General features: G+C 39.0%; 1 pseudogene; it reads right to left on the bottom strand.

Moving 5' to 3' along the window:
- Window positions 1-5,868: 5,868 nt before the first annotated feature.
- Window positions 5,869-18,604, bottom strand: LOC104427004 (annotated as a pseudogene).
- Between the last annotated feature and the right edge of the window lie 9,056 nt (window positions 18,605-27,660).

The raw sequence follows: 27,660 nt of genomic DNA, 5'->3' as shown, positions 1-27,660 counted from the left end.
CTGGTGAATTTCTCTTCTGGGAGTTGCCATTTTTTCATTAATTGATAATGGGCAACTTTAGTTGTTACTGTTTTGAACCCCACTAATTAAAATTTGTTGGTAGTTTAGTTTTTTGTGTGACAAGATACAGGATGTTTCTATGTTTGTTGTATATGTCTAAGCAAATGTGGCATCCTAGAATTCCTTGCCAATCTTTAGGGGTGCTCTAATTCATGTCTTGTATTAAAACTTTGGCCAAGCTTTTGGTGGGTAATTATTTGATAGAAAAATTCTATTTTTGGCCGTGTGGGATTATGGATTGGAATTTATTAAATTGAGTCACAAAGTTTTGGTGAAAAATAAATGTCAATTAGGTGTGTGTATATATATATATAGGTGAATTGATAGGATGAGGATGGGCTGGACAATTTAAGGCCCAAACCAGCCCATTACCTCACCCCATCTTCGGCCGGCCCACGAAGCCCAAGGAAAAGAAGCAGTCGTCGGCCCATGGCTGGCCCAAGCCCAGCCGGATGAGCCCATCATGTGCATGGGAGAATTGACAAGTGTTAATCCCCCTAAGTCCAAGTGTCATGCATGCAATCAAATGATTGCTCATCATTGAGGGGAAGAAAATAGGAGAACCGGTTTGATGATGAAGGGGGGTGTCAATCGAGAAGAGAGAGAGAGAGAGAGAGAGAGAGAGGTTACCGAGAGAAAGAGAGAAATCGAGAGAGAAAGGGAGAGTGAGCATGCGGGAGCAGAAGGAAGGAAGCCGATCGCCGCCGTTCACCGCCGTCGAGTCCGCCTCGCCCTCCGTTCGTGCTTGCTGTGTTTGCTCGGTCTAGAGGCAAGTGGGATCCTTGATCTGCTCTTGCATGTTGTGCCTAGTATGTGTGCTTGAATGGTGATAAATTTCGGATGCTTAGGCTGTGAAAAGTTGAAGTTTTAAAAGGGGTGTTTGAGGTTAGTAAACTGTTCTTGAGAAAACAGTTCGACCATGGATGTTCTAGTGGCTTGCATGTGATGTTTGGGTTAGATTTTGGCCATGAATTTTAAATGAAAGTGGTTAAGGACTTCCTGAAATATAACATACTCAAATTTGGGACAAAACGAACAAGTATAAGTGGGTGAAATCTTTATTCTTTGGAGAGACTGAATCTGGAAATTTCGGTAACTACCTTTGATGAATGCATGGACTGTAAGGCTAACTTTTTGTTGAAATTTCACTTCAATTTCTTAACAAAATATGTAAAGGACATCCTGAGATTTAACATATAAAAAATTTAGAGAAAATCAACGAGAATAGGTAGGTGAAATTGTGGTTTTTTGGAGGTTGTTGGATCTGGAAATTTCGGTACTAGGAACAGAAGTTTTAACCGCTTATATTTAATTATCTAGGAAGAATATGACTTTTATTCCTTCATGAAAAATCTACCTTAGAGTCTTGAATACCACATAGTCTAATTTAATAATTTTTAAAGGTCATTAGGGTATTTAATCGGAAATGCTTCTAAAACCATGTAATCTAATGTATTCAGACTTAGTCAGTTTCAATGCGTGGGCTATATCATTTTGTATGAAGTTATTTCAGCAAATTTTTCTACATGAAATATCTCTCTTTATGTCTTCCCTGAAACATATTCAAATTTCATAATTTTTGAATTTAATTTTCCTATTTAACTAAAAATGTTTCAGAAACTGTGCAAGTTGAATTGTTATAATAATGGTGCTGTGATGCTTGGTTTATACCGAATGATATGAAGGCCTTTTGGTGTAGTGTTCTTCATGAAATATCTGCCTTTATGTCTTGACTATCACATGTTCGAATTTCATAATTTTTAAAGGTCATTTGGGTATTTAATGGAAATATTTTCTAAAACTGTGCAAGCTAGATTGTGCGAATTTCAAAGGCTGTAATGCATTGACTATTCTGTTTTGCATGAGCCCCATAAATTGTATTGTTGTAAGTGATTGAATCTTTCTGCACATGTGATGATATTTGGCATTAGATATATAATGAAAAGCTGAAATTGACTTGATTGCCATCACATCATGTGCCATGTTGATATTGAGACATAAATTGTAAATATGAGTTATGATAAATGAGAATACCATCGGAGGGGTGAGCCGACGATGCCTTGGAAGTGTCGGGATGCCCGGAAAGGGGAGTGCTAGATGCTCGGGATGTGGGGGTGCCAGATGTCCTCGGGAGTTTCGAGATGCCCGGGATGTGGGGGTGCCGGAAGCCTCGGAGGTGTGTGCAGAGGGGATACCTCGTGATGCCAGTTGGGATGCGAGATGCCCGGGATGTGGGGGTGCCGGATGCCCGGCGGTGTGTGTCGGAGGTTCGTCGCGATGCCAGGTGGGGTGCGAGCGATAAAATGTGGGATGCAATCATTGGTCCCGGGAAAGAGAAATGTGGTGACCAAATTGAAAGATAAAAAGTTGAAATTGAATTATGCATGGTATGGTGACATGTATGCATGGCTGTATGGTATGATATGTATGAATGCAAGGAACATATGCACATGAGGCATGGATATGCATAAATGCTTGATGATGAATGCATGATGGTGCATGCACATATGGTATGACGACATATGCATGTTCGTAAGGTAAGTTATGCTTGGTTGCATGAATGATATATGCTTTAATTGTGATGCCTTGATTGTTCCGTGTGATGCATTGAGTAGTTTAATGGATCTTTTACCTGCTGAGTGGTTGTACTCACTCCTTTGGGGACTAACATTTCAGATTAGAAAGATACCTCTCCCTCCAGTCACGCGGGGTACCTTTTACGGCCTTCCATCTAATGTGGAGGTCAAGTGCTCAAAGATTGATTGTGTCACCATCCTTGGTCCGACGTTTATACGGGTTCGTGTGCTAGTGATGTATGATGTGGGCCTGGCTGGGGGCCCGGTCATCCAGGAGTTCTTGTCGGTCCACGTCCGCCGTGAGGGAGTGATGCGGGGAATGTTGCCGTCGCCGCCACCGCCTGATGCATCAGGGTGGGTGTGATGGCCCGCATGAGGAGTGGGAGCTGACACTTTTTGAGGATAGCCGACACTTGTATATGGAGGATGACACGTGATCGATATAGGGGTCGAGATCTCTTTTGAGTTGTGGCCAAATTTAGTTGAAAATTTTTGGCTTTTCTTTTTGGTTGTACCGACCCGAGAAATCTATCATGAAAATATGTAAATAAAAGTGGCTCAGCTTCATCTTTTTCATATGGTGTATAGTTGGTGTGTATTGCATTATGGTTATTGGAGGGAGGAATGGTGAGACTTGTTTATACTTCCGCTAATAAGTTGCGCTGGGACCGTATTCAAAAAAAAAAAAAAAAAGCCTATGAACTACGGTGCTTATGGAAAGAGATGTAACTACTATTCATTAAGTGGAGCGATAGGTACCTGTGGCGACCTTAGGTAGGTGCCACAGCAAATACAATAAGGATAAACTATTGGGATGTAAAGCTAGAATTTCAAGCTTATGGAAGATATTCACTCCGTTATTCTGAGGATTTAACTATGATTATTGCCATGAAATATGCAAATCTTTGTCGTAAAGTTGAATGGAAATGCATTTATAATTCAAAGATGGATTAGCATTGACCTGTTTGTTCACAATACTTCAAATCAATACATTCAAGATACCAAATTAATTTGTGCATATTGCACATGTGAAATGGAATAGCTTCGGTGAAACTTTTAGTTTGCCACCATAAAGGCTTGGAACTTATTACGGGTTAATCGTTCTCAATGGATCTTTCTTTACGTCTATCGAATGTTCTCTAGCACTATGACCTTGAAATATTGGAGCATAGCCTCCATGTGTTTCTCTATGCGCCTAATTAGTGTCACTTCTAGTGCTCTTAAGAAAAAAAATTGGTAACGAAATCAAATTGCAAAAATTGCAGTTTCAATTGCTTTGCGAGCCGTATTCGCCAAAAAAAACCCTTCTCGAATTGGACCGAAAAGCAAAGACGATCGGGTGCGCTTTTGATTTAGTTCACTAAAGACGGAGCAAGATCTTTAAAACAAAAAAAATTTGTAGTGTCCAAACTTTTCAAATACACTTACAAGAGCTTTCGTGTATCACGTACGACTAATTACACCCCGAGTGATACTGGGCATCGCCGCCAGCTCTCTTATGCTCGCCACCGTTTGACCATTTGAATCGATTTTAATTATAAATTGCGTGGAGAGTATAGACAAATCAAATGCCCTCAAATTCTTGGTATGCGGCTCTTTATCTTGAAATCAAAAGTCAACCCATCACAAAATTTGTAATGTCCAAATAGCGAGCGTGAGATTTTGTTAAATCACTGTCAACTGTTCTAAAAATTTAAACTGTTAGACGAAAGAGTTTATTAACATTTAATATTCACATGTAGGCTGATTTTTGGCCTAAGCCTAAGGTGTGGAAATATGTAATTAGAGAGGTAATTAGGGGCTTAGAAGATTTAAACTCAAATGGGACCTGCTTTGATATCATGAGAGAATTTGTGGGATTACAACCAACTATTCTAAAAGTTTAATTTGGTAGATGAGGGTGTGATTTAAGATTTAATTATTCGAACAACAACTTTTGCAGCCTCGCAATTTCGCTGCTTTGTGTTCAAACAATCAGATGTATGCGGTTCTTTGCGAACACCCTATGCCACTTTAATTCTTTCGAGCCCGTGACGCTTCGTGGCGATTTCATCGAGCAGGGTACACATTTCTTGGGTTTCTTTTAACTCAATTTGTTATTGCGACATCACTTCTGGAATATTTTCAAATGGTGTGGAATAACTCTCCAAGCAATATGCTTTTGCTCTTTGTTAACACTGGAAAGCCAAATGGTTTTCTGTCATACTATCAAAATGAGAATTTCGTATTCGATGAGTTAGCATGGCGACACTACATCTCTCGTTACAAACGTCTTTCCCTGAAGAGACATCTCTTCATCACGCTCTTATCTTCGTGTTGCAGACGAGGATCGAGAGTTCCGATGGGGAACCGGAGGTGGAAGCCGACATTGCTAAGTAATCCTTTTGGCTCAATCTTATTGTAATTCCACCGGTGCACATGATAAGCTTTTATTTATTGCAGTAGCAAGTGTATGCAAAACATTATAATCCTCCTCGAGAATTACATTTTCTGTCCGTTTCTCCGTGTTCATATTGCCATCACATTTCTGACTGAGATCTATGATGCACTACAACTTCTCTTTTGCTTTTTTGAGAAGATGCAAATAGATTTTTTCCTCATGATTGGGCATGTTCCAAGCTTGCATTATCTACATAAATATAACATGCTTGAATGTTTAGACCATTTTCACCGTAAACACGGTCAGGATTCATGACGTGACGAGGAAGTATTTCGTTTCGTCTCGGGGTAGTAGTGTGAGGAGCAGCATCCTTAGTCAAAAATCCAATTCTCGAGGTAACCCCGCCCGAGAACTCGAACCTTTCTTGGCAATGTCGAGACTAAAATGGAAGGACATGGAGGGTGCTCGATTTCATCTACTGGTTCCATGCATTGCATGCAAGAAGTAGGGTTTCGTGACTCCTCTCCATCCGAGGGTGTGCACATCACAAATAATGTCAATACAAACACACAAGCACTCTCGGCTCTAGTAAAATGGTGTAACTCAAATGCATAAGAGAGAGAGTAAATAGAATGATGTCGGATGACTGTTCTCGCCGATTTGAAAGTAAAGCAGGTCGTCGAGTAAAGAGACCAAGTCAAAATAAGGTTCGTATGTACACCTCATCTCAAAAGGAGCCTTTCTCGTGCAGATTATAAACATGGTTCTGGGATAACATAGTACGGCGTTTTTCTTGTCTTTAATGAAATGAAGATCGCTCATTGAATTTGACATGAATCGAGCATATCGGTATCACTGTTCCATGACCAAATCATCTGCTTTTCTGGCTGGAGCCATGTCCCTGCTAGCTGAATTCTCGCCACTGGCATCATTAGCCGATTCCTTCTCTTCTTCCTTCTTACCCAGCAACTCTGAAAGAAGTGAAGAAGCAACTGCAGCTCTCGCGCTTCTCTTGGCCGCTTCAGCTGCCTCAGCCTCCCTAGCTTTCTGCTCTACTTCTCCTCCATCAGCTTCCCCAACTCTTCCTCTCTCCCTTCCTTCCTCAACTCCCTCTTCACAAACTCCTAAAACTCCTCGTTGAAGATGATCGGATCTTCATCCAACAGTTGATCCACCATTTTAAGAACTTCGTCCAATTTACCATCCTCGCTCAGCGCCTTCATCATGAAGTGGCAGCTCTCCAGGTCCATCTTCAGCTTCTTCACCAGGAGATCATAGAACGCCTCAGCCTCGTCGACCTTCCTCACTTTCACTGTTAAAAATTTGAATGTGTGCAAAAGCATGGTTTTAGATATCGATGATAGTTTTTAATTAGTGATGTTGTGTGCAAGTGTATAATATAGTTTGTAGAGGATGGACAATGGATGAGATAGGATGGTTCAAGGGATAAACATAATTTTTTATGGGACAATGATAGTTTCACTAGTTTATGAAAATAATTTTACAATAATTGAAGGAAGTGTTGGTAAAGGAGCTTCATATAGTATATTCTCATGCTCCTCTCACACTATTACATCAATGTTTATGGCCTTTTTTATAGGTATTTCCATCGACTCAGTACAGCTGCCTTAGAGGATTCTGGATTTCACTTGAATGCTGTCTACATAGGCTTCATCTTGCAGCCATCACCATATATCTGACTTGTTCAGAGATTGTTTGCTTCTTACACGCTGGACATTTTCTAGCCACAATTTTTAACCATCCAAAACTTCATTTAGGAAATTCTAGATTGTAGTTTAGCAACTCTAGGAAATTCTAGAAAATGGATTACTATTTCCAACACTCCCCCTTGATCCATTTTTGGGATACTTCGGACATTGTATCATAAGGCCTCGGATGTACCTTGAAATTTCTCTTGTAATTTATCCCATGCCTTTTATATCGTCTACTTTCCATGATCCATTACTTTCTTTTGTCGAAACACTTGCACTTGCTTTTGAATGTGCATGTTTTTTTTGTTTTTTTCAACGATGTCCCATACGTCTCGGGGAATCAAAATGCTCGTAGTTGTAGTTGTTAGCTCGAGCTCAGGCTCTGGCTCTCGTAGGCTCTAGCTTTGGCTCCAGCTTTGATTCTAGCTCTGACTCTCGCTCAGCTTTGGCTTCGACTCTAGCTCTCTTGGCTCTCCCTCAGCTCTGGCCTTTTAGTTGAGAATAGTGAGGACAAACGCCCATAACCATTCGAATATGCCTATCTCTTTCTTCACGATCCCTTATGCATGGCTCAGTTATGAACTTAGACGCATCTAGCTTTGATACCATGTTAAAAATTTGGATGTGTGCTTGGATGTGTGCGAAAGTGATATCGATGTGTTTTTGATTAGCGATGTTGTGTGCAAGTGTATGGTATAGTTTGTAAATGATGGACAAGGGATGGGATAGGATAGTTCAAGGAATAAACACAAATTTTTATGGGACAATGATAGTTTCACTAGTTTATAAAAATAATTTTACGATAATTGAAGGAAGTATTGGTGGAGGAGCTTCATGATATGGAGTATATTCTCATGCTCCTCACACTGTTACATCAATTTATGGCCTTTTCATAGGCATTTCCACTGACTAAGTACAGCTGCCAACCGCCTTAGAGGATTCTGGATTTCTCTTGAATGCTGTCTGCGTAGGCTTCATCTTGCAACCATTGCCATCTTTGACTTGTTCAGAGATTGTTTGCTTCTTACATGCTGACATTTTCCAGCCACAATTTTTAACCATCCAAAACTTCATCTAGGAAATTCAAGATTGTAGTTTAGCAAAACTTGGAAATTCTAGAAAATGGATCACCATTTCCAACATTCACCAACCCATCAATCAACTTGTTGTACGCTGCCAAATTAGGTCTCAGACCAGAATCCACCATTTTCTTGAAGTATCCCGCCGCATCATCAGCCCTGGCGTTCTTGAAACAGGCATCCATCAACAGAACATGAGCGAATTCATCAGGATTGACTTTCTTCCCACTCATTTCCCCGAAAAGCTCCTCGGCTTCTGCCAGCAAGCCATTCTCACATAGTTGTTCAATCAAAACATTGTAAGATAACACGTCGGGACCACATCCATAGTCGCCCATCTTCCGGAAATTCATCAATCGCGTCCTTAAAATTCCCTTGCTTGCAATACCTATCGGCAATCATGTTAGAGCTCTCTAGAATAACTGCCAACCACATAAGCGGACAATGCTCCTCAAGCATTCTGTCAAACAACTTCAGCGCCACCTCAAACTTCCCATTCTTGGTCAACGCATCCAACACCGAACGGTACGCGACGGCAGTCATCTTCACCTTTGAATTCTCACCCACAGCTTCCTCCATTCCCCTCAAGAAGTACTCTTTCGTCAACCCTCCATGCACAACCCCAACCTCAATCACACCCCCCAGCTTCTCCTTCAACTCTTCGTAAAGCTCGAGAATTCCATCCGCATCCGAATTCTTCGCACGCCCGACCATCAGATAATGATACACGAGCGGGTCCGGAGCCAACTCCTTGGCAGCCATTTCCTCTTTTAACTCCAGAGCGCTCTTGACTTCGTTGTTATCCACCAAACCCTTGATCGATATCCTGTAAGTCGTGGGCGAAGGATTGATCCCCGCATGATTCATGAGCCGCTCATAGCGCTCCATCGCGTCATCAGGTCTTCTGCAGTCGAGGCAATATTTGGATAGCAAATTATAAGCGTCCACATCGGGGGCAGGCCCAACTTCAATGATGAACCTATAGAGGGACCAGAATCTGAATTACTCCGACCGGGAGATGAGTTCGTGGAGGACGGCGTTGGCGGATGGCGGCGGATGGCGGCGGTGGGGGCGGCGGAGGGCGGGGCTCGCCAAGATTCTGAGATGGGCGAGGAAGGCTGAGAACGACATTTTTCAGAGGGCTGTAGGGAGGAAAGAGAGAGAGAGATATGCGGGTCGGGTCGGGTCATTTTGGGCCTGGGGATGGGTGAGTAGGTTTGGGCTTACGGCCCATTAAAAACTTGTTTATGGGCTTTCTCTCATGTTTTATTTCTACGCGATGGAGGATAACTCGTGGGCCGTGGCAAAATCTCGGAACCAGAAAACCCAAGGGCAAGAAGGGAATAAGAATCGACAAGATCAATTAACCTCTAGTGTACGATGTAAAATATAAGAGGGGAAGAAATTAAATATTGAAATGTTGATTTTAGCCCTAATATAAAATTTAATGAGAGAGAAAAATAAAAAAAAGAATTGATCGATATGGAGTACCCATTTTACGATCCCACGAGTCTTAAGAAAAAAAATTTAAACAAAATCAAATTGCAAAAATGCAGTTTTTTTTTTTTTTCGAACCATACTTACCAAAACACCCTTCTCGATTTGGACCAAAGCGCAGAAACGATTGGGTGTGCTTTGCTTTAGTTAACTAAAGGCGGAGCGAGAAATTTTTTTTTTTTTTTTTTACGATGTCCAAACTTTTTGAATACACGAGCTTTCGTGTGTGTTACATACCGCAAATTACACCAAGCGACGACGGGCCACCGCTGCTAGCTCTCTTACGTTCGTTGGTGTTTGACCTTCGAGCCGATTTTGATTATAAATTGCGTGGAGAGTATAGACCAATCAAATGTTCCCAAATTCTTGGTACGCATAGCTTTTATCTCCAAATCAAAAGTCAACCCATCAACCATTAACTTAGAGCATAGCCCATGGAGTTGCGTACATGGCTGATAGATTGCCCATTAAATTAAAAATTCAGGACTACATTGAAAAAATTAAAAATTTAGAGACCAAATTGTATATTGGATCAAAATTCAGAGATTATTTGTATCATTATTCTTTTCTTTAACTTTCACGGGGATAATCAAAGCCTGTTGACCCGAACCAAAAAGCTCCTTGTGAATTTTAATTTGTAAGGAAAAAAAGCTTTAGTGACTTTAATATTATCATTAGTATATTTCTAACGTTTTGAGGTACTTTGATATCGAACACCTGAAAATTTGAGGTAGTTAAAATAGTCGGAGCCCAAGTTCGAAAGTTTGAGGTATAAAGTCAAAGAAAACGTCAAAAGTTGAAATAAAACCTACACAGCAAAAGAAATTATAATGAATTTATTATTATTATGGAAAAAATTATAATGACATTAATATCATTATTTGTATATTTCTAACATTTGAGGTATTTCGATACTGAAAATTTGAGGTACTAAAAATTAAATCGGCGTTGAAGTTCGAAAGTTTGAGGTAAAAAGTTGGAGAAAACATCAAAAAGTTGAAAATAAAACCCACACACCAAAAAAATTATCCAATCTGTCTTTTTCTCAATTCACATTTGAGGTGTGTATATTCTATGGAAATTTCAATATTTAAAAAAACAATTTTCAAAAAAAAATTCTTATCTGTATTGCCAATGAAAATGAATGAATAAAAAATATTTTCATCGCTCATTGAAAGAGTTAGATATATATTTTATTATGAAAACATTTGTCATTGGCTGATTTTTCTCAACATATAACTAAGCAGTTTTTAAAAAATGTTTTTCCAATCTTTAGTTTTTTCGTGAAAGAAACCTCTTTTCCCCCTCTATTTTTGCCTTTTCTTTTATCTATTTTTTTTTCTTCTCCTTGAAACTTGAAATATCAAACACTTGAAAACATTTCCAAATATACTGACATTTATACGTGGACCCTTAGATATTATCCTTATAATTCTATGGGATTTAAATTAACTTTTCTACTTTTCAAAATTAAGGAAAGGCAAAGGTGCTTATTATTATCATTGCTTTTATGATTTTAAGCCAGGATGAAAGGACAAGCCAGAAAGTTGACTTTGCAACAGTGCAACAGTCCATGCTCTACTAACGATTCCATTTCAATCGATTGCTACTACTCCCTCCTTAGCAACCTATAACATCATCGAAAAAACAAAAACGATGAAGTGAAAGTTGAATGAAATGTCATACCAAACTCCATTATAACAGATGAAAGAAAAAGCTTGGATAGCCACAACAAGTGAACAATGCTCCATGGCAAAAAAATCGCCACGAAAGTATAAAATCGCGACAAAGTGATTAGCTCAACATTGAAAGGATCGAACATGATTTGGATTGAAATAGTCTTCTATAAGACCAATTGGTGTATGCTCACATATGGCATTTTGCGTAAAATGAAGCTTTTTTCTAGAAGAATTGAGATAAAGATATCTTTTGAGAGATTTGTCAAAGTGATTGAATATGAAAGGTAGCGACTTTGAATCTAATGGATTTTTTAGATATGCATAATTCATGATATGAAAAAGGAAAAATGACATAAATGATCTATGAATTTTGAATTAATGTCTAATGTGGTACCTAAACTTTATGTGGTCATTGAATTTTTAATTTGTTTAACGTGATTCCTAAACTTTCGATATATATTCAATTTAGTCTCAAAACTACATGAAAATGTTTTAGTTCAGGTACTATGTTGAACATGTACCAAAAGTTCAGGAATCATATTAAACAAATTAAAAATTTAGATACCATATTGTACATTGGATTATAGTTCAGGAACCATATTGAATAAATTAAAAACTTAGAGATTGCATTACACATTGGGTTAAAGTTGAAGAACCATTTGTGTCAATATCCCATATGAAAACTATATCTTTTCATATTAGATATATCCCTCCTGACAATATATAGAAAGTGCTTCATCACACTCCTTAAAATGAATCTTATGTTAACACACACGAACAAAGAAGAAAGAGAAACTCGACATCAACCCAAAATATTATTAGGATTGTCGGGGGGATAAAAGTTTGCTTTTTCAAAATGAGTTATTTTCTAAAAAGAAAAGAAGAAGAAGAAAACTCCCTAACTTCTCTTGATTTACAATCAAATACACCAACTTTTATGAAAATAAAAAGAGTTAATGTTGATTGAGTAACCTCATTCTCAAAAATCAACTTCTTTATGTGGCGTATTTGCAAATAGAAGTTGTTAACTTTTCATAGAATATTTTCTTCCATCTCTGATAGGAGGAGATCTACTCCGCCCACTTCTTCGCCCGCATGCAAATTGATTAAAAAAGCGGGTGTTGCCGATTTTGCAACTTACCACTCAAGGGCACGATTGCATGAACTTTCCTCGAATGACAGATGGAGAAAAACAGCTCTTCTTGGATTGCTAACCTCCAAATTTATTAAATTATGAACCAGCCCCATGGATTAGATAAATTAAGAATCAAAGTTAAGACGACCAAACGTAAAATTTTTGCACGTCCGATCAACATTGTCTTGCATTTATATCTACTTATACATGTTAAGGACACTACTCCCGCCCAACACCAGTTTGCAAGAATATTTCTCAGTTTCCCCCTTTCAAATTTTTTGGCAACGGCTAGTTGTAAATTTGGATAAATTAGAATTGTAGTCCTATAAATTTACTAAGGGTGTGATTTGGTCCTTTGAGATTATTTTTTGGGCCGTTACTAACACTATCAAAATGATTGATAAGGCACATGACGGACATCCTATGTTGACACGGTACTAAATAACCATCACATCAATAAAATAAGAAGAATAAAACTCACGAGAGAGAAGGAGAGAGGGGTTTCATTTGACATCCAAAAAATTTTTGTGTTTGGTAATAATATTTTCGGATTTATCAATATTGAGAATAGACACCGATTTCCTTGTTACATATTTATTTAGTATATACTTTGGTAGCCTAACAAGATATTTATTATGAAAATCTTATAATCGAACCGATTGGCAATTTTCCAATTTGTGTTTTTTTTTTCTATTTTCCCTAAGTTTTTAACCCCTTACATGTTTTCCTCTTAGAGATATAGAGCTTGGTAGTGATGAGGTCACGCATTGCCTCATGAAATTTGGCCTTAGTTCATTAATGCTTGTAATGATTATTGCTCACACGCAGCCAAATGAAATGAAGCACTCTCCTTCAAATATATATCTCTTCCCTTGGCTTATGATATCAAGCCATTTGCACCCTAACTATTAGCATAGGAGGTACATGAATCAATTTCATTGGAACACTTACCCCTACACTTATTATTCTAACTCTAAGACAATTAATGCCTTAAACATGATTAAATCAATTTCACTCTTTTCTTCCTTGTTTTAGTTGATTGAAGGAGGGAAGAGGGGGGGCTTCTAAAATAACACAAGCATTTCATTAACTTTCACTTATCAACTCCTTTTTCAATTTTCGTTTTCAATTCCTGTGAGTAAAAGCAAATGCCCCACTTTTGTGTTGTTGAAGCTTCTAGTTTCATCTTTTCAAGTGATCACAAGGTAAATGATTGTATTTCCTCTTCATCTTAACAAACTAGGTTTCTTGCTTACAAAGATTAAGGGTTTTTAATTAGTGTTCTTAATTATTTTACTTTCAAGGTGTTTAAAGCTTTGATTTTCTCAAGTCATCTTTCAAGGTAAGTGAAAACTCTAAGGACTAAGTGAGATTAATATACTTGGTACTCTTGACTTGGTTTGGTTGATATTTGTTAGTTTAAATTTGATCTTAAGTACAAGTAAGTTCCAAGACGGACAAGTAGAGTTATGATGATTTCTTTCCGATATTAAAATATTTAATACATGCCTAGGAGGTGTTTGAAAAAATGCCAAAATGGTTTTGTTGCACCTTAGATGGGAAATTATGAGAAAATGATAAAACTAGGCATAAAAAAGGTATCTTGGTAATTTTTGTCAAAGTTATGGGCAAATTTTGAAATTTACAGAAGTGAGAGGGTGCTGCAAATAGGGTTATTTTGTGGGTTATTAAGTAATATTAATTAAAGGAAATCAAACCAGTCAGAAAAAAAAAAAAAAAGAGTTTAGAAGCTTTAGGGGCAAATTCATAATTTCACTAGGCCGAGGGACGTATCTGTAAAAACTGGAAATTCTGAGGGGCTGTTCATAGCATGAGGAACCTTATTTTGATAGGTGCTTAAGTCATTTTGAGATATAATTTATTAATCTAGACAATGTGTCTAACTAAGCAATATTGGTCCTAATTGTGTAATTAATTTGGAAGTAGGCTGTTTTGGTAATTTTATAAAATATGTGGCATGCCCATAGTGAAAATAAAATACTCGTATATTTTGGATGACAATGAGTAGCCTTTAGTGTTTAATTTAATTAATATTGCTTGACAAAATGAAAATGTAAAAGTGTCGAAATTAGATTTGATAATAGTATTCTTCTAATAAGTTACTAAAGTACTAGCTAAGTGCTGCTGGTTAATCATGAGGTTGATTCTTTGAGTTGTCAATGTTCGCGTTGTCGATTATTTGGTTGTTGATGTTCACATGACTGTCGCGACCTATTTTTTCGGGTGTGAACCACCTATGAGTTTGGCCAATGGATTGTTAAGTCTAGACTTAACCCGGGCTCTCCCAAACCCATACTAATTCGCGACTTAATGTTCAAGTTCTTAACATGCAAATGATATTTCAGTTATGAGTCGCCACTAATCTATTTTTGGTGGGTCAATTAGAAACCCAAGTAAAGTAACGAGAGTTTTACTTTACTCCTACGAACTAGAGACTATGGGTACGGGGACTTGGTTACACTAGATTTCTTTAATGCCCTTTGGTACCATTCTTTTATTTTAAAAAAAATGTTTGGCAATCAGTTTGGATTGATTTTAAATTTATTTCCCTAACATGTGATGTGATCATGCGGGTGCGCAATCCACCAATTTAATATCCAGATAAACAATAAATAAATTGCAAAAACTTACCTCAAAGCGACGAAAACATCTGCAATGTTAAATTAAAATTCACATCAACAACCCTAGATATTGTTTCTAATTAACACGCATTTTTTTTCACTTAATTAATGAAAGTCATGCAATATGCAATGCAATGTTGTACACAAATTTTAACTACAATGACATGCAACATGCAACCTAACATGTGAATTATATGTTACGCAACGTTTATTAAATGACCTAATCTAATGGTAGGCAATTTTCAAATTAAATGAAACTAGCAATAATCACTAAATGACATGCATTTCATGAACTTAATTCTATATGACATGCGCATGATTTTTTGTATTTTTTTTATAAAAATCGTAATTAAAAATAACTAACAATAAAAATCTAACTAAAGTGAGATATTATCTATTTTAAATTAGGAAATAGACTAATCTGAATCCTATCTTAACTTAGAATTTTATCTCGACATGCAATTTAATTCAAAGATATTATCTAATCTAGAGATCATCTAAACATGCATTTTAATATAATTAGAAAAGAATCTAACTACTCTATCATGCAATTCTATCTAGGAAATCAATTCTAATCTACATGATATGCAAATGCAATTTTTTTGTATTTTGGGATAAATAAAGCAATTAAATGATAAAACACCAAATCATTCGCAATCACCAAAGGTATCATACATTGTTCAGATTAAGGGATAATATCTCGCTAATAAAATAGATAAATTGATCATTCACAATCACCAAAGGTATTATACATTGTTCAGATCAAGGGATAATATCTCGCTAATAAAATAGATAAATTGATCTTAAGCCTTAAAGATCAAGATATCAATTTTATTCCCGCTTGATTAATTATTTCATCTAAAGCCTTATAGATGAAATAAAAAATCGGCGTGCGGTTGCGAATTAGGCAAATAACCTTAATCAAGAAATACGTCTATCACTTATAAATGTGCATGTTATATTCTAATAGACGTATATTAGGCGGCGAATAAATTAGGCACGAGTATCTTACCTAAATTTGAAGATAATTTCCGAATTCGGGCCTAACGCGATCGGGGTCGCAATTGGGAATGACGGTGGGTGATTGGCTCACAGCAGCAGTTGCTCATGTTGGTGTGGACTTCTCGGCTCGTGATAGTCGGTAGACGGCAAAACTCGCGACACGGCCGTTGAGGGTGATGCCAGCAAGGACAAGCGACACCGGGCAGACTTGGGCAACAACGAACGCAGAAGACCTTTGGGATTATTGGGGCTCCTTGGTGCATGGACAATCACTGGAAAACCTGCACAAAGAAGAGCGATAAAGAACTCTCTGAATTGAAGTACGCTGAGAAACAAAGTAAAAATAATTTGTTGGTTTTTGCTAAGGGGCTTGCGTGCTTGTTTGTTCAATCTGCAGGTATTGGTATCAAGGCTTCGCAATATGCTTTTTCTATATTTTTTTCTTTTTGCTTGCATTAAGCGAGGCCACAAAAACCGCAACTTTTGCTGTCTTCTTTCGTCGAGTGTGGACGAAGACCAAAAGATAGCAACATCCATCGTCTTCTTCCCCCCTTTCGCAAGGTCACGTGTGTTGCGCCCACTATTCTTTTCACTCGCGATCTGGTATCTTTCTGTTTGACTGAGTCTTCAACTCCACTCAATTTCTTGAAGACCTCATCATATCCTCCCTGGGCGTCCAGGACGTGCGTTGCCGGCGATATCTTAATCGCAGGCTTGTGAATAGCCGGGGAGGCGCCGATTGCGATTGTGAAAGTTACGTAACATGCAAAAGAAACAAAGAAACAAAACTTGCCAAAGCTAAATTGTGAGTCAACTAGCGGAACATATATAGGTGCAACAAGCTGCTGTTGCCGATCGTCGGGCGAGGACTGGACACCGTGAAGTTGATGGATCTTTACGTCAATCTCTCCATACGGTGAAGACTCCTTTTGGCATCTTCTGCAAAGTGGTGAACCTCCAAGGGGGGGTGAAGCTCGCTCTTCAATGCTCTCAATTATGGCTGCCGTGTATTCTTTGAAGCTCTCTCTCTCCTTCCGGTGTCTTTTATCTGTGTGGCCTCTATGTATTCCTCCCCCCCTACTTTGTATGTCATATTTCAAACTTCCATCTTCTGTTGCATTAAATCAAGGATGCAAATCGGAGCATGATTTCGCAATCAGCTCGATTTTGCACCGATTCCTTCCATTTTATCAAAATCCTTGCCCTTTGTTTACTGGATTTTTAATTGTTGCTGCATTTATCAAAATCTGAATATCCATCAAAATTTCAAATTTCCATGCATAATCAATCAAATCGATTTCCTCCATTTTTTTCATTTTTCCTTTTATTTGTTCAAAATGCAATTTTATTTTTCCAAAATTATGTGTCAACAAGGACCGATTCTCTAAGAATGTTATTATTTGCTTGCATGAGAAATGAAAAGAGGTAAGGATCTCATTATCATCATTCACGTGCGTGATCATTGAAGGGGCAATGCAATTATATTTATAAAGTAAATTGCATTAAAAGATGTGTATTGGACGTTGATTCTTGAAATGAACATTGATTTTGTTATTGATGAAAGGGAGATCATATGGCTATAATGTTATCATGTGCATTTTATTATGTGAGTAAATATATAAAGTGTTATGAAAAGTTATGTCTGTCGCTCACATATTAGTGGCAACGATGCCCCGGAGTTGGGATGCCCTGTAGAGTTGGGATCCCCCAGAAATGTTTGGGATGCCTCGGAGTGGAGATGCCTTAGAGTTGATATACCCCATAGAGTCGAGATGCCTTAGGAGTGTTCAGGATGCCTTAGGGTGGAGATGATGCCCTAGAGTTGGGATGGGATGAAATGAGATGAAATAATTAATATGGTGCGGGACTATGTGCATACATCTCTATTAAGGAACTAATCAATGATAATCATGCATCACAATGTATTAAGTCATTTGCTTGTATTTGAGTGAATATTCCTATGTAATATCATTGATGGTCTCCATTGACATAACATGATAGGTAAATCAATGCATTCATTTATTTAATTGATTCTCATAGTTGTTTTGTATGGTCTGAGATTGGTGTGCTTTGCATTTACCGGGTTAAGTGGTAAGCTGATCTCCTACCTTAGACTTAGATATTTTATTTACTGAACTTTGGCTCATCTCTTATTTTTCATATTTGTAGGTCTATTATTGCAGTATGGAGTCCCTATATATTTTGGCTGTGGTTACCATGATGTGCTTGTACCAAACTTGTTAGTGGTATATACTAAGTATAATTCTATTGTATGGGCCGATATAGGATTGTTAGAATGGGTTCACCATCGATTTGTCACCGATAGTGGAACATCGGCGGTGAGTTAATTATATTGTTGAGGGGCTTTGATGGTTCTTTCGGTTTCAATGGCGATGGTTTGTCGACTGGTGAGGTTTGTTGATCCGCAATTTAGGAGTTTCGAAGCTTTTAGATTAATGCTTCTTAAGACCACTTGTAAGGCTTAGATCGGAGTGTGCTATGAAGGTGGAGATGGCTTTTTATACATAAGGTTTTGATGTATATTAGTCAAGGTTAGATTATTCGTTCAATTGAGGATAAATTTTTTATTTATTGGAGGATTGAGGTAAAGTTAAATCATATTAACATTCGAGATTTAAATTATATGGAAATTCAGGTCATTACATTTCATGACCCCTTGCGTGGCCCAAGGGTCACCTAATGCTTTCGAGCATAAGGTTAGAAAATCCCGTCCTTGTGGTGGCAACACTTGGGTCCTGTGACTCTTGCTAGGACCTCACTATCCCTCTTGAGAGTCAAGTGACCCTTACCCATAGTCATAAGTGTAGGTGAACATGCCCATCGCGTAGTGTATATGCGTGTGCGGGAGTGCTCGCAAGGTCTGAAAATCCTCATCAATAGTTGGGCTGCTATCATCTAGCTGCCTTGTCTCTCTCTCCCTCTCTTCCCTCTAGTGTTTTCTTCAAAAAAATTTCTTTGAAGAGTACGTTTATTTTACAAAAAATAAATAATTTTGAAAATATTTTCATAAAAAATGATTGCTTATAAAAATGAATGCATAAAAAATATCTTCATCATTTACGAAAATTTTTAGACAAAAATTGTAGTAAATAATAATTCATTTTCATGAATTAATTATTTCAAGTGATATAAAAGATTATTTTTAAGAAAGTACTTTCTAGATCATTAATTTTTCAGGAAAAAGACTAGTCAAAGTTTTTTTTTTTTTTTTTTTTTTTTTGGCTTATTATGAAGCTTATTTGACACCATAACGTGACATGTCCATTACGTGCCACAATAGGGATGACACATCAACAATTTGATGGGGTTGGAAACAATGACTTATAAAAAGATCAATTATATAAATTCAAATAGATAGAGAATTTGGTTATATGACCATACATTTAGATTCTTTTTAATGGAGATTTGTGGGCAAAAGTACACCCTAGGTGCCAAACCGTGGCATGAGGGGACAATTAAGTATAAAAAATTAGAAAAGTGACACTTAAGTATTATATTTTTTGAAAAATGAGATACTTGAGTGTCACCTTCGGCGAACCTTGCTGAAAGCCCTATGTGGCAATTTTTTTATTAATTTTATTCTTCCATGTGGCTCGCCAAAAAGCTGACTCCATAAAGAAATGCAAAAATGACATTGTTTTGGCACGGAGTTGAATTTTAATATAAAAAATTAATTAAATTAATTATTATTATTATATTAAAAAGCAAAGATAGTTGCAGGCAGCTAAGGGCTATGCCTTGGTCGCCGCCGTTGCCTCGCCTCTAGTCTGCTAGGGTCGCTAGACCCTAGTCAAGGCCCAATGACCCTAGCCAGCCCTCCCCCACCACTGCCGGCTCTTCTCGACGATGGCGGGGACCACCTAAAATCTCCATCCCTCTCTCTCTCTTTTTGTTTTTTGTTTTAAATAAATTTAATTTAATTAATTTTTATATTAATTATTCACCCATGTTAGTAACAAAAAGACCTCTTTTTGCACTTGTCTAGCCACATCAGTGTACAACACAAGGTTATTTTGCACTTGCCTCACTTAAAAATCACCACGTAAGCATTTTGACTGGATTTTTTCGTTGTTGGCACTTAAATGATCCATTTTGTTTCGATTTTGACATTTAAGTGTATTCTCGTGACTTCTTTTCGTGCCGAGTCTTGTACTACGGGTGTCTGGCACTCGAAATTTGTGAAATATCCATTGATGGTGTGTGGAATACCAGTAAAATCCGAACAGATTTAACCCAGAAAACCAGTCTTCCGTTACTGCAGGACAAGACCAAAGTGGAGGAGGACGCGAAAGTTTGAACTGTGGGCGCTTTCGTGGACGTCGCTATCCGGGAGCTGACGAATAGCGCCCCCCATTTGGCAGTCCCAGAGCGAAGTCGCGAGCTCAGCAGATGTTCGTGGGGAGACAGCGACCAAAGTGGAGAAGGAGGCGAAAGTTTGAACTGTGGGCGCTTTCGTGGACGTCGCTATCCGGGAGCTGACGAATAGCGCCCCCCATTTGGCAGTCCCAGAGCGAAGTCGCGAGCTCAGCAGATGTTCGTGGGGGGAGACAGCGACCAAAGTGGAGAAGGAGGCGAAAGTTTGAACTTTGGGCGCTTTCGTGGACGTCGCTATCCGGGAGCTGACGAATAGCGCCCCCCATTTGGCAGTCCCAGAGCGAAGTCGCGAGCTCAGCAGATGTTCGTGGGGGGAGACAGCGACCAAAGTGGAGAAGGAGGCGAAAGTTTGAACTTTGGGCGCTTTCGTGGACGTCGCTATCCGGGAGCTGACGAATAGCGCCCCTCATTTGGCAATCCGAGAGCGAAGTCGCGAGCTTAGCAGATATTCGTGGGGGGAGACAGCGAGAGAGAGAGAGGGAGGGAGGGAGGGAGGGAGAGAGACCCAAGAAACAAGAAAGCTGCTCTCGGTTCTTGGAGAAGTTCCAAAACCAAACGCAGAGCGCCTGAGAAATCCAGGATATAAAAACAAAGCGCGAGAAAGAATCTCTCAAGAATCCAAGTCTCTTCCTTCCCTCCATCACTGATTTCGGGTTTGTCCACGACTCTCCCTCCCTCCCTCCCTCCCTCCCTCTCTCTCTCTGTGCGTGTCTGTGTCTGTGTCTGTCTCTGTGCCTGGAGTCTTTGGTGGGGGTTGTGATGTTTTATACCCGCTTGAAGGATTTGCCCTGTTTTCCTGGTCTGATTCTTCTTGCTTCCTTTCGCCAGTGGTCTGTTTGGCTGCTGAGAAAATGCAGAGACCATCGGCAAAATCTTGCAAATTCCCATCGATTCTGGATTTTGCCTTAAAAGAATACCAGAAAGATCTAAAAGCTCGCATGCAAATCAAAATCTTGCTTGCACCTCGTTAATGATTCATCGGTTCTCCTCGATGCAAATGCAGGGCAAAGTTCTTTCTTTTGTTCGTTTTTATTGGGTCCCTCTTTGGGTAAATTTCTTGATCTTTATTTGCTTAACTGGTCGCAAATGGGAAAAAAGAAGTTGATTAAATAAATTTGATAGTATTATGGCGTGAGTAGTTACCCTTCATTTTCGTTTAAGAAAAAGGGTTTATAAAAGTTTGTTCTTTTTCTTGGGAATCTGATTCCATTAAGCAGTCATTCTCACCGCTCCTACGAGGCCTCCGAAAGTCATATCTTCTGTACACGGCTAGAGTCTGATAAAAGATTAAACAAAGAGAAGTTGATTGAAGTGCAAGGTTTGCTTTGCGAACCATACTTACCAAAAACACCTTCTTGAATTGCTACCGAATGTAAAGACAATTGGGTATGCTTCGATTTTATTCACCAAAGGTGGAGCAAGATCTTTAATAAAAAAAATTGCAATTTCCAAACTTTTCGAATACACTGACATGAGCTTTCCCGTATTACGTACTGCAAATTACACCAAGTGATGACGGGCCACCGCCGCCAGCTCTCTTATGTTTGCCGGCGTTTGACCGTTTGTACCAATTTTAATTATAAATTGCGTTGGGAGTATAGAAAAATTCTTGGTACGCAGCTCTTATCTTCAAATCAAAAGTCAACCCATCAACCATTAATGTATAGACCATGGAGTTGCGTACATGGCATATAGATCGTGCATTAATAGATTCCTAATCAAGTAGATTAATTAGAGATTAGGTAGTGTGAACCGATGGCTAATCTTTTAAGGCAAGTCGTCGTTTGGATATGAACACCAAATGTATGCTACACATAAGGCAACATGCTTATATAACGCCATATAAAATAATCGCGCGAATTACCTTTGCTACCGTACACTCAGTTGGGTTTACTTTGACTATTTTTTTTTTTTTAATAATGAACGCAACACTTATCGAGTTCATGCCATGGTCTTATTCTAAGAACAGGCGCTCGCACCCGTCTTCTCGATTCTTCTCTTGCTAGAACGGGAAATTGATTTCGGAATTCCTAAACCTAACACTAATTCTCTAAGCATGGTCATGTCCGATACATAAGAGAATATGCTTGTTTTGACATAATTTTCCTGTTCGTTTTAAGGTGATTTTCAGCTTTGTCCACATGCAATTGCACCGACAACATGATTTGCGAGGTTCATCGATCGTAATCCGAATCTTGAAAAAGGAAAGGAAATCTAATTGGCGCGACTCTGTCCCCTTTTTTCTTTAACGAGCAAGGTTCGATATTTTATTTTAATAATGTTGATTGACCCCTTTGGGATTTTTAAGACATAAAAATAATATTTAAAATCGCTATTGCCTTTTCCATGCTTTCTAAAAGTTAAACAACTTCTTCCCTAACTTTCACAGATATAATTAGGGGTGATCATGGTTTCAGGATAGAACCTAGAACCTGAGAACGGATCGGTGGGAACATGTAGACTCCAGATTCTAAGGTATGCGGGATAAGTTCCAGGTTCCAAAAAATGAAGTATTTATTTTAACGTGTAAGTTTCAGGTTTTTAGTTGAAGAAACTTGAAATTTGGAACCCATAATCTAGAACTTGAAACAAGTTTAATGTTTTTCTTGGTTGTGTTTACGTAATCTTGTGATATTCCACACTATTCGATGACGAGTGTATAATCTGAAAGAACTAGTATGAACTTTCATTTTTTGATTAAGATTTTACTTTATTAATATTCATATTTTTCGTATGTCTAAATATAAGTTATGGCTAGTGAATTGTAACCGTAAGTAATGGTTGCAATCGTTCAATTAATAATATAGGTAGAATCTGGGTAGACCCTGGAATCGATTTTAGAATTTGTGATAGGATATACTTTAGGTTTTAGGATATGCAGAGTAAGTTCTAGATTTTAAAAAATGAGGAACAGGTAGGTGTCGTGATCTAAATTTCGGGTGCACCACTTATGGTTTAGGTTAATGGACTACTAAGTTTCAAACTCAGCTCGGGCTCTTCCAAGCCTATACCAATTCACGATTTAATTCAAAATTTTAAATGGATTTTTATCTAAGAGTCGCCACTAATCAGTTTATGGTAGGTCGATTAGATATCTAATTAAAATAATGGTACAATTTCTTTTAATTTTTTTTAAATGATTTTTGCAGGCAGCTAAGATTTATTTTAACCTAAATTACTATAATATGATGACCACACGGATGCTCACCCACTATTAAACATACAATCTAAAAATGCAACCCGCTATTAAACATACAATCTAAAACTTCCATTTTCGGTGCTTGACCGCATTGAACAAATATTGAGGCAATTTCTTTGGAAAGAGCCCACTCTTGGTCTTGTCGAGGCTAAGGTCTCCTGGGAGGAAGAATGTCTTCCCAAGGCGGAGGGAGGTTTGGGCATTCGCAGGCTGCGGGATTGACACGCCTTCTTAAGAAAGGAAAACTTTTAGGTCTCTAGTATTCCTTCTGCTTGTTCGTGGGCTTGGAGGAAGATCATGTAGCTAAGGAGGGAATTTCGACTATCATTCCTTTGGGAAGTTGGAAATGGCTTTTATGTTTCCCTTTGGTTTGATCATTGACACTAGAGAGACCCGCTAAACTTAATTTTCTCGGATTCTTTCATTGATAGCTCAAGCTTTTCCAGACAAGCCACAGTAGCGGATCTCTTCTCCCCTTTTGGTGGCACCCTCAGGACTCTCTTGGAAGATGGGGTTACTCTCTTCCGGTCCTTTCTCGATCTGCTAATCGGCTCACCTAGCTTGGAAGCCCTTCTCGCGCCTTCTCGGTGGCCTCAGCATGGGATATCATTAGGAGGAAGAGGGATCGTGTTCCATGGGCTTCGCTTATTTGGAACTATTCGATTGCTGCTAGATTTCAATTCAACCTGTGGCTGATCATCAGAAACCGCTTACCCACTCAGGTTCTTCTTCTTTCTTATGGTAGAATTGATAGTGGCATATGTGCCTTTTGTAATTCCAGACCGGACTCTATTGATCATCTATTCTTCGACTGTCACATCCATTCTAGTCTTGCTTTCTTTTGGGCTGCGAGATGTAACACGCCGTGGAGAAATAGATCCTAGTCGGAGAATCTACTTTGGGCCCTCAAATTCCTCCCGAGCAAGGATTTTTATCATAGCATTGCCTGGTATTCGTTTGGTGCCATGTGCCACTTGATTTGGAAAAAGCGGAATGCCATTATCTTCCGGGGAAGACCTTGGACTTGCCAGCTTTGAAGAACCTCCTCATCAAGACGGTTAGGGATAAGGCGCTCACCTTCAGTAATGTGATTGACAACTCGAGAAACAGGAGGCTCCAACGTTGCTGGGGCTTTATCTTCGATGGTTTTTTTTTACTCCTAACCTCGCATCCTCTCGGCTCTTGGAGGTCCTTCTCTCGGTTTCGTCGGGCTGCTTCCGCGTCTAGTCGCGCAACTCCTTATTGTTGCTGGTTGCTTTATTTGCTCGGCTGTTTGCTGACCGCCTTGAAGACTTCTGGTTTTGGTGCTCTTTCCATCTTGGCCAGTGTGGCTTTAGTTAATCTGCCCTTTTGGTTTTCTTCTTCTTGCCCCTCGTTTCTTTCTTACTTCGGCTCCCATTCACTCATTTAGACTTGTTGTCTCTTTGAGTGAAAGTTTTGGTGTCGATCTTGTGTACTTTGGTTCAAAGCTATTTATATATTCTTACTTTTATCAAAAATAAAAATAAAAAATGCAACCCCATTGGCCGCGCAACTCCCTGTTGTTGCTGGTTGCTTTATCCGCTCGGCTGTTTGCTGACCACCTTGAAGACTTCTGGTTTTGGTGCTCTTTCCATCTTGGCCAGTGTGGCTTTAGTTAGTCTGCCATTTTGGTTTTCTTCTTCTTGCCCCTCGTTTCTTTCTTACTTCGGCTCCCATTCACTCATTCAAACTTGTTGTCTCTTTGAGCGAAAGTTTTGGTGTCAATCTTGTGTACTTTGGTTCAAAGCTATTTATATATTCTTACTTTTATCAAAAATAAAAATAAAAAATGCAACCCCACTGGCCGCGCAACTCCCTGTTGTTGCTGGTTGCTTTATCCGCTCGGCTTTCTTTGCTGATCGCCTTGAAGACTTCTGGTTTTGTTGCTCTTTCCATCTTGGCTAGTGTGGCTTTAGTTAGTCTGCCCTTTTGGTTTTCTTCTTCTTGCCCCTCGTTTCTTTCTTACTTCGTCTCCCATTCACTCATTTAGACTTGTTGTCTCTTTGAGTGAAAGTTTTGGTGTCGATCTTGTGTTCTTTGGTTCAAAGCTATTTATATATTCTTACTTTTACCAAAAAAAAAAAAAAAAAAATGCAACCCCACTTTATGAAACCAACATATTCCAATGCAAGATTTGATTTATTTTTTTTATTTTTATTTATTTATTTATTGTTTTTAGTGTTCATTTCAAGACAAGCAATTATCAAATAAACATTACATCTAAACAAACACGATATTCAACAAATAAAAGAATTAAAATAATCGAAAAAATAACATGTTGTCTCACGGGTTAAATTAATGATTACTTTAACCTTAAACATCACAACATATAAAAATGTTCAAAATAATTAAAAATATGATCCGAAATTTTACGGATTAAATTGATAATTATAATGATTTAACAATTAAAAAGCCCAAAAAAATTAATATAATTAAAAAATGATCCGACATCTTACGATTAAATTAATAATTACAATAATTTTGGACAAAACCCCTGCAGTTAATACCTACAAGATTCATAAAATGATCATTGGATCCAAATGTTCTAATTTTAACGATAACAACTAAACCTGATAAATTATAATAATAATAATAATAATAATAATAATAATAATAATAATAATAAGTAAACTACCTTGACTTTTTTTTTATAAAGAAAAAAGGAAAACCGGTGCGCGGGATTTGACCGATGGCAGCGACTCTCGTCCGGCGAAGGCTGACGGCGTGGAGGTGCTGACGTCGCTGGTGGCAGGCGGAGGTGCGGCACGGCGCTGCTGGTGCTTGAACACCGGGCGAAAGCAGGCGGGCAGACACAGTCGTCTGGCAGAGGTGCAGTCAGAGGGTGGCACAGGCGGTGATGCGGCGTCCGGCGGGGCGGCGGAGCGGCGGCACGAGCTCCTGTGGCGTCGGGCAGAGGTTCGGAGCTTCAGGGGATGGGCGCCAGGCGATCGTGAACGGTGGCGCGGCTACAGGCGTCGGGCTCGCAGGTCGCTGTGGACAGAGGCGGAGACTGGTGGTGGCTGCAGCGAGGCGACGGGCTTCGGGCGGTCAAGGCAGAGCGGCGAAGGCGTCGGGCGTTGCTGCAGGCGCGGTCGTCGAGCGGAGAGCGAACAGGAGGAGGAGCGGCGACGGGCGTAGCGACGGGCGGAGCGCGGGCGAGGGTGCTCGCGGCTGTGGAGGCGCGGGCTGCAGAAGCTGAGGCGCGGCAGCAGCGGGCTACTGCGGCGTCGGGTGAATTGCAGACGCCGAGCGTTGGTGCGGCGGCGGCAGGGGACAGCGGCGCGGTCGTCGGGCGAGCGGTGCTGGGCGATCAGCGGCGACAAGCAGGCTGCTGCTGGTGCTCGCGGGTGATGGCGAGCTGCGCAGGTAGTCACCGACGGAGGCCGGCGGTCTTTTTTTTTTTTTTTTTTTAATTTCTTTCTCTCTCTCCTCACGTCTCCCTCACGTCCTCTCTGTACCTTTTCCTGACTTGTCCCTTTTCTTGTCAGAGAAAGAAAAGAGAAATGGCTTCCTCTTTGACCAACACGGACGAAGGATTTTTCCTCGCACGAATTTTCCTCTCCAATTTTTCTCTCAGAGTTTTTTTTTTCCCTAGAAGAATTGCAATGGAGACATCGTTTGGGACATTTGTTTAAGCGAACGAATATGAAAAGTAGCAAGTTTGAATTTAATGGTTTTTATCTTTTTGAGATATGCATTATTCATGATATAGAAATGGAAAATGATATAAATAATTCGTAAATTTTAACTCAATGTGTTCAGGATGATGCTGTTCGGGATACCGAATCTAAGTGCACACAACCAAAAGGCAAAGTCATAACTATAGATAAAGATTCCAATGTTTGATTATCACGATGAAGCTATGTGATTGGTGAGCAATGGCGATCTTTTTCACATATTATTATCTCTTTCAATCATATACTAATGATATGCCTTCATTTTTTGTTTGTGGTGTGTTTTGGAGCTCTGTATACTTGTTTTGTTATTATGACTATTGATATTTTTAATCACGTATCATTTTGGTAATAAATGAAAATTTCTTTTGATAAAAATAAAATAAGAAGCTTATTTGATACGATATCACGGCATGTCCATTACGTGCCACAATAGGGATGATACATCAGCAAATTTGCTGGCGTTAGAAACGATGACTTATAAAAGGAGTGATTATATAAATTCAAAGAGATAAGAGAGTTTGGACCATGAAGTTTAAATACCTTTAAAAGGAGATTTGTGAAATATCCATTGTCGGTGTGCGATACCAGTAAAAGTCCAAACAGATT

This window comes from Eucalyptus grandis, chromosome 11 (genome assembly GCF_016545825.1).
Source record: "Eucalyptus grandis isolate ANBG69807.140 chromosome 11, ASM1654582v1, whole genome shotgun sequence".
Taxonomy (NCBI): domain Eukaryota; kingdom Viridiplantae; phylum Streptophyta; class Magnoliopsida; order Myrtales; family Myrtaceae; genus Eucalyptus; species Eucalyptus grandis.
This window is presented reverse-complemented; position numbering and strand designations above follow the sequence as displayed.